Source organism: Phascolarctos cinereus, unplaced genomic scaffold (assembly GCF_003287225.1).
Source record: "Phascolarctos cinereus isolate Bilbo 61053 unplaced genomic scaffold, phaCin_HiC Scaffold_5;HRSCAF=322, whole genome shotgun sequence".
NCBI lineage: Eukaryota > Metazoa > Chordata > Mammalia > Diprotodontia > Phascolarctidae > Phascolarctos > Phascolarctos cinereus.
In genome coordinates this window covers 35612840-35621254 of record NW_027555958.1, presented here as the reverse complement: position 1 = coordinate 35621254, position 8415 = coordinate 35612840, and the positions used below count along the sequence as shown (strand labels likewise).

At 46.2% G+C, this 8415-nt stretch overlaps 2 long non-coding RNA genes across 2 annotated transcripts in view; one reads left to right on the top strand and one right to left on the bottom strand.

Annotated features, from left to right (window-relative positions):
• Window positions 1-247: 247 nt before the first annotated feature.
• Window positions 248-8411, bottom strand: LOC144457488 (uncharacterized). Its single transcript, XR_013486824.1, has 2 exons — window positions 8217-8411; window positions 248-599 (listed from the first exon to the last, which is right to left on the bottom strand). It is a non-coding gene; the product is annotated as an uncharacterized LOC144457488 (long non-coding RNA).
• Window positions 6950-8415, top strand: part of LOC144457487 (uncharacterized) — a 39800-nt gene continuing 38334 nt past the window's right edge. Inside the window, exon 1 of the long non-coding RNA XR_013486823.1 lies at window positions 6950-7230. This is a non-coding gene — a long non-coding RNA (uncharacterized LOC144457487). The remainder of the gene's footprint in view (window positions 7231-8415) is intronic.

Here is an 8415-nt window from a genome sequence, read left to right as displayed (position 1 = left end):
CTGGGTAAGTCACTTAACCCTCTTTGCCTCAGTTTCCTCGCCTGTCAAATGAGCTGGAGAAGGAAATGGCAAAGCACTCCAGTATCACTGCTAAGAAAACCCCAAATTGGGTCATGAAGAGTTGGGGCTAATTTTGAAAAGGATGATCAGTGAGGTGATGGCACCAGAGAATATGTCATCTGAGAAGAAATTAAAGGACTCAGTGATGTTTTGCCCGGAGGTGAAAAGAAGACCCTGGGGAGGTGAGCCGTGGGCAAGTTTTTATTAAGTGTCTACTATGTGCCAGGCCGTGAGGATACAAGTATAAAGAATAAAACAAAGAAAATGAAACAAACAAAACAAAACAAAAAAAAGAATAAAACAACCCTGGCTTGCAAAGAGTTTGCAATCTAATGGTAAAGAAAACAAGTCCATATAAACACACATGCAGCCTAAACAGAGGCTGTTCCTACACAAAGCAGTTAAATACAAGGTAGTTTGAGACTGAGGGGCCAGAGGGCAGAGGGCAGGACTCTGAAGGGAGGAGGATGAATAAGGAGGATGGCTGAGGGCCATAACTGGTCCTCATCCTGGTCCAGGCCAGAAACAGGTCCAGCACCCTAGAAGGAACAGGAAAATCAGGGTGTTGGTTGATTCTTAGGAGAGGTCATTCATTATAATGATAATAATGCTGCTTAATGGCATGTACAGCTGTATACAAGTAATACAGCTGTATCATTATTATTATTAGCACTAAGAAGAATAATGTTGCCTAAGTGTAACAAATGCCCTAATTTTGCTGCTCCCTATGGATAATATGTATACAACTATATATGTGTTGCGTTTTACATGATTGAACATGTATAGCCTATATAAAATTGCTTGCTGTCTTAGGGAGGGGGGAAGGGAGGGAAGGAGGGAGAAAAAAAACTTGGAACTCAAAATCTTATAAAAAAATAAATGTTGAGGGGCAGCTAGGTGGTGCAGTGGATAGAGTACCTGTCCTGGAGTCTAGAGGACCTGAGTTCAAATCTGGCCTCAGACATATAAATACTACTCACTAGCTGTGTGACTTTGGGGCAAGTCACTTAACCCCAATTGCCTCACCAAAAAAAAAAAGTTGAAAATTGTCTTTACTTTCAATTGGAAAAATGAAATATGATTTACATTTTTAAAAATTACGTACATATTGTATGTATATGTAGGGGGCACTAGGTGGTACAGCAGATAGAGCACCAGGCTTGGAGTCAAGAAGACCTGAGTTCAAATGCAGCCTCAGATACTTGTTAGCTGTGTGACCCTGTGCAAGTCACTTAACCCTGTTTGCCTCACCTGTAAAATGAGTTGAAAAAGGAAATGGCAAACCACTCCAGTGTCTTTGCCAAGAAAACCTCAAATGGGATCAAGAAGAGTCAGACATTACTGAAAAACCGTAACATGTATATAGATCTTCAAAATATTTATTAAATGCTTATTATGTGTCAAGCACTGCTATAGACTGGGGATACAAATATAGATGAAAATATGGGCCCTGCCCTCGAGGAGCTTACACTCTATTGCATGTATATGTGTATGTGTATTTTGGTATACATACATGAACGTGCATGAACATGCATGTATATCTTGAGTGCCTGACGTTTGGAGCCACTGTGCCAAATCTCTTACCAGTCCACTCCAAAGCCACCATCCAGTCCGCGTTCTGGCTCTGTCCCCTTTCTCTGCACCCCAGGTCAGGGATTCCCTATAAGCCCTCCTCCAGAGGGCAGTGGAGTCTATGCCCAGGGGCTTGCTGATATAAAACCTGTAGTTTGCATTTTTCTAAGGCAGGGGAGGTACCTTGGTGTCCTGCTATTAGGAGCATGACCCAATGGCCTGGCCACCCAGAGATGACATAGAGCCTGCCTGATGGGACTTGTTCCGCTTTGGTCCCTGCTTCCCTGCTTAAGTAAAACCATCCTCACCTGGCTCATCTCCAGCATGTCACAGTGGAGGCAAGTGTGCCTTCTGCTTGGGCCATTAAGAATCAGATGTGAGGTGTTCCAGAGAGCATCAGGCCCTCTGTGGGCCTGGAGTAGACAGGAGTGAGGCCAGAAGGATAGAGACGATATTTCTCTCTCACTTCACAGGCCTGACCCAGATAAAGGAAGTGTCCTCATGCTCTGGGCATCTTGGACACCAGATAGTTTGACTATTAAGCCTCTGTGTCTCAAGAGGAAGGAAGTGATGGGTAATGGGTCTGAATAGTCCTGGGGCTGCAGAGACAGAGAACTGAGTGAGAATGGGAGGCTGAGCAAGACAGCCGGACAAGCATCATTGAAGATTTGTATTTTTCCCTCTAGAAAACTGACCCTGCCCATCTCTCCTGCCCCATTTGTACACAGCACAGCCCAATGAGAGGCAGCATGGCGGAGAGCCTACTGGGCTGGCTCTAGCTGTGTGACCATTGGTAAGTTAGTTTATCCCTCAGTGTCCCAGGCAACTGCCAAGGCTAGAGTTTCTATTCTAGTCCAGTTGCATGTCTGCATTTGTGATCACCACACTGATGAAACCTCAAGTCCGGACCAAGTGGGGAAAAAGAGAGAAATATCTTATTAATTATGATCAAACCTTAGTTACAATTGACAAGATCACTTAGGCTCTTTGGGACTCAAAACCTAGGTCAGAAGACCTGGGTTTGGATTCTGCTCCTTACTATCCATGGGACCTCATGGCCTTTTTGGGACTTACTTTCCTCATCTATAAAATGAAGAGAACAGATTCCATGACTACAGACCACTACAGATGATAGGGAATAAGAACACAGACTAAATGGTTTATATGGCGGTGGGGATTAGAGGGGAGAACTAGGAAACCCAAACTTTGTCTACTGTCTTCCCCCCTTCCAGTTCACCTAGTTCTTTGAGCATCACTTCCTATGACCCTATCATCCTAGGACCATCTGAAAAATTTGGTGTTGTTCAGTCGTGTCCAACTCTCCGTGACCCCATTTGGGATTTTTTTTGGGGGGAAGGGAAAGATACTGGAGTGGTTTGTCATTTCCTTCTCCAGTTTATTTGACAGATGAGAAAACTGAGGCAAATAGGATTAAGTGGCTTGCCCAGGGTCACACAGCTAAGAAGTATCTGAGGCTAGATCTAACCTCAGGAAGATGAATCTTTCTGACTCCAGGCCAGCACTCTACCCCTCTGAAAGATAAGTCTAATTCTTTACCCCATGTGAAGGCAAGGGTCTGGACCCAATGGACCCAACCATGCTTACTATATCATCTTAGTAAATCCCTGTTTTTTACATAATTAAGTCCAGACAGCTAATTGATATCAAGTGATATCCTTGGTCCAGGGAACCCTGGTGGGGGCTTACGATTAATGGCCTCATAAAGATAACTGCAAGCCGTCAGTGTCACCCCCAGAACTCTGAGGGCAGAAGGGGCCAGCTGCCCTCTAGGGACCCAGGGAGCCCAGAACAGGAGCTACAATGGGGAGCGTCTTTCATCCAAGACAAACAGAGGATTTGATCCTGGAGGCCATAGAGAGCCACTGAAGTTCACTGAAGAGTGCAAGGACTCTGTCTTGGCAGTCAGAGATGAATTTTTGCCGGGAGATCACCCACATATGGAGGCGACCCTGGCCAGGGGATCCCTCGGCCTACCTGCCCATTGTAGCTGTCTGTGAACGAGAGGCCAGGATGTCTGGGTCCCAGTCCCAAGGTTGGCTACTTCCTAGCTGTGGGACCTTGGGTTCTCTTGGGGTGCTCCAGTTTTCCTACTCAATGAACTTAGAGAGCTGGGCCCTTCCTGCTGTCTCTCTGTGACTGCATGACCTCTGGCATTCTCAAGATCTATGGTTCCACACATCCCAGGAGGCCCACTAGGCAAATCCAGGGCCTGCTCTCCTTCCTGTCCACTCCCTCCCTGACACTTCCTGACCTGTCAGCTTATCGTTACTATAAGACTCTTCCAGGACCTCATGGAAATAACCACTGCCTCTTTCTGTGGCCTGGAATACTTAGAAAGCAGTGGCAAAGGGGTTTGGAAATTCCCCCTTCCTCCAGGTCCCTGAGATCTGCAGAAAGTGCCTACCATTTCCTCCTAGATAGGAACCAATGAGGAGCAAAGTTATTGTATTTTCTCCAAACCACAGCTTGCTTTTTTTTTTTTTAAAGCAGGAACTTCATTCTCAGACTAAACTATCTACGGTCCCCCAGAGAGCGGGGCTGAAGTCGTAGAATCACAGAGAAAGGCCATCTAATCTCTTCACTTTACAGATGAGGAAATTGAAACTCATGGAGATCAATTGATTGCCCAGGGTCCCATAGGTAGTAAGTGGAAGAGTCAGGATTTGAACCCACATCATGTTTTTCTAAACTTAGCCAGATCTTCCGCTGTATGCAGCTTCTTTTGCAGAGAGGGTTATTCTCTGCAAAATAGGCAGAGTCCTACATCGGTGCACTGCAAGTTCAATACCCCCGGAGGCAGGACTCTGATGCTTCCCTCAGACCACAGGATTATGGATTTCAAACCGGATGGTGCCTCAGGAAACATCTAGTTGAATTCTTTCCCTTTTTTTTCATATAAGGAAACTGAGGCCCAAGGAGTTTAAGGGGTTGTATGAGATCACAAAAGTAGTGGTCAAAGGTGGGATTGGAATACAGGTCTGCTCACTCCTGTGCTCTTGACAGTATGCTCCATTGCCACTTCTCTGATGGCTTCTCTGATTAAGCAGCCCTTCCCCAATCCTGATCAGCTTCAGCAAGTTTGGGAACTTTCTTTACTTGAGACTCGAGTTTGCACTAGACTGTATTCTGTTCCTTTTCTTTTTCGAGTCAACAAATCAAAATTTATTGAGTGCCTCCTATTGCCTGGCACTAATTATTTAGGAAAGGCAAAGAATACATCCATTGTTATGCATTTTACCAAACTCATACTAGCATTGTTTACTATTATTTCAGAATGAGTGTCTTAACAATTCACAAAATAAAAAGATAACATCAGTTTTTCTTTTTCTTCTTTTTTTGTTTAAATATTCTATTTCCTTTAGAATCTCACAATGGTAGAGCTGGGAGAGACAACTTTGAGCTCCTCTAGCCAAAGCCCACATTTGACAGAGTTGGAAAATGAGGCCCGCAGAAGAGAAGTAATTTAGCAAAGGGCAGCGACATGGCACAGTGGATAGAGCACTGGGCCTGGAGTCAGGAAGACTCATTTTCCCAAATTCAAATCCGGCCTTTAAAACTTACTAGCTGTGTGACCCTGGACAGGTCACTGCACCCTCTTTGCCTTAGTTTCCTCATCTGTCAAATGAGCTGGAGAAAGAAATGGCAAACCACTCCAGAATCTTTGCCAAGAAAACCCCAAACAGGGTCACAAAGAGTCAGATGTGACTGAAGAACAGCTGAATAGCAACAACTTAGCTAAGGTCACGCAGCCTGATAGTGGCACATGGGCTCCAGACCCCTAGATGGGGTCTAATGGAAAGATCACTGGACCTGGAGTTGGATAAACCCCAGGTTCCCAATGCTCCCTTTGACTTTTATGTGTGACCTTGGGTGAGTCATTCTTTTGGCCTCAGTTTCCTCATCTGTAAAGTGGAGATAACAGCATCCAGAACTATTCACCTCACTGGGATCCTGAAGGCTCAGACGACATCATGTGCAGTTCTCTGCTGTTGAAATGGAGTCATTGCTATTTCTTTCATCTCCTGTTCTTCCCAACCCCCCATACAGATCTTCTCCTCTGATAAGCTCCTTGAGGCCAGGGATTACTTTGTTTTTGTCTCTGTACCCTCCTGCTCCCCAGCCCCAGCCCTCCCATCCACCCTCGGACCTAGCACAGGGCATGGCAAATAGCAGGCAAGTCAAAGCCAGCTCTGTGGAGCAGTTTCATTTTTATAATTCATAACCATAGAAAGCTAGCATTACCTTCCGGGCCTCAGAGATGTTAAACTACTTGTCCAAGGCACACAACTAGTTAGCATGAATCCTTGTACCTTCAGTGCCTAGTATGGAGAGCAGCACATAGTGGGTGGGTTCTTATAAAAACACCCCTATAAGAGACTGTTGATTGATTGATTGATCTCTGCCTACAGGCACAACACAGTGGGCTCACTGGATGAGGCTGATTGGAGAAGTACAGGAAGTCAGCTTCCTCACTGCCCCCCTCCCGTGGAAGCCCCTTCACCAGAGTTCCATTACACACTTCTAAACATTGAGGAAGATCTCAAGGCCTTGGCTTTTGCTTTGATAGACCTGGGCTGTATCTCCTGACAATTTTTAGAGCAGCTCAGACAGGAAGTTGCTGAGAAATCTTAGTATGATAAATTCCCCTCCTCTAAGAGGAAGGTTCTTATGAACTTTCTGCCTGACCCCCCAAGAGGAAACCTTGGCCTTGACTGTGAGCTAGAGACACCAGCCCCTGGAGTTCATGGAATCGGAGTGATGGTCCCTCCTTGGGCCGGGGTAGGGTATGTGGGGTCAGAGAATAGGAGACAGTGAATTCACAATGTGATTCCCCTTCCCATTCAGTTCTATGGGGGTGGGGGGCTTAGGGTTTACACCCACACCCCCAGGGGATGCCCTGCCCTGGGGACAATGAGAAGACAGACCATCTGTGATTACTTTGAAGTCTTTCTCTTGGTTCCATCATTTGCATAATGGTTGAGCTGGGAAGGCCCCTGCCCTGGAGAGTTCTGCATTTCCTCACCCCACCAGCATCTTTTGACCCAGTAATGGAACTTTCGAAGAGAGAACATCTGTGGGGAAGGGGGAAGGCTTGGGGTTAGGGGCTCTCCCACTACTCAACTGGGCATGTACCCAAGAGGGAAGGGCAAGTGGGTAGTGGGGAAATGGCAGAGTCTTCGCTTTGGGGGAGGGAGGGATGGGGGGAGGGGAGAGGAGCAGTAACCAACATGTGGCTGTCCTGACATCACCTCATCAATGCCACACCCATTTCTATAAAACTTCTATTAGCTGGCATGCATAGGGTAGTGAAATTCACATCTATTCTATCCAAAGTCTAGAGGGGCTCAGAAGGGACTTTGGAGTTCATCCCCACCACTCCCTTCATCCTACAGAAGAGGAAATTTCAGGTCCGGGAGGTGGTGAGTCTTGCTTGACAGCACACAGGTTTTAAGCGTCTTGAGTTGGGATTTGAACCCTGGACCTAGAAGACTCGGACGAAGCCTGTAGTACTTGTTATTTGTCCTTCGATCTCTAAAAGGATCATGACATCAGGAAGATGACTGCCATGACTTGCAAGTGAGTTGGATTTAAGTGAGGGAGGGCTGGGCAAGGTCGCCACCCTCACTTTCTCCACCAGAGCCATCTGGGTCCAGTGGCCAGATATAGATCAGGAGGCCTGGAGATGGCCACCACCTTCAGTAGTAGGTCTGGGTCAGAGGACCTGGCCAAGTATTACTATTTACTACCTTGGCCAAGTCACTTCATGTCTCTGGGCCTCAATTAACCAATAAACATTTCTTTAAGAGCACACTACATGCTAGACACAGTGCTAAACACTGGAGATATCAAAAGAGGCAAAAGACAGTGCCTGCCCTCAGGGGGCTGACTTCTAATGGGAGAGACAATTCATAAACAAATAGATACAAAGCAAGTCCCAAGTTTCCTCTTCTGTAAGATGAGGGTGTTGGGCTCATCTCTAATATCCCTTCCGTCTCTAAAACCCTATGACCTTGGACAAATCATGATCCTTCATGCCTGGCCTATTTTCTCCCCTAACATTTAAGAGCATTGGGTTCAATGACCTCCTTCTAGCTCTAGCATTCTATGATTCTATGACTAGATAATGTGTCTAATGCTTGGTGATTTCATCAGCTCCAGTGGATTCAAATATCCTCTGTCTATGCAGAGAACTGCCAGATCTATATACCAGCTTAACTGCCTGTTGCACATCTTCACCCAGATGTTCCTTCTGCAATCAGCCCTTAGCACATAGTAGGAGCTCCTACTATGCCTGACATGTAGTAGGAACTTCCTAAATGCTGACTGATTACACCTCAAAATTAACATGTCTACAATAGAACCTGTCCACCTAAACCTACCCTTTCTCTCTATCTTTTCAAGGAGACTACCATGTTTCCAGTTGCTTAGCTTTAAAATTTCTGTCATCCCTACTCCCATATCCTATAACTGGTTGCCAACTCTTTCCAATCTTATCCCCACCTCTCTGGCACTGAGCCCCTTTCCTCCACCCACATAGCCGCTGCCTCCTCCTCATGTCTCACCTGCTCTGTCAGAAGAGCCTCTCAGTCGGTTTCCCAGCTTCCCAGCTCTTCCCTCTCCATCGTCCTCAAGGCTGCCAAAATAATCTTGCTGAGGCACAGGCCTGGACATATCACTCTCCTCCTCAGACATTTTCAGGGCCTTACTATTGCCTTTGGTATCAAAGAAGGGCTCCCCAGCCTGGCATTGCAGTCTGCCTCC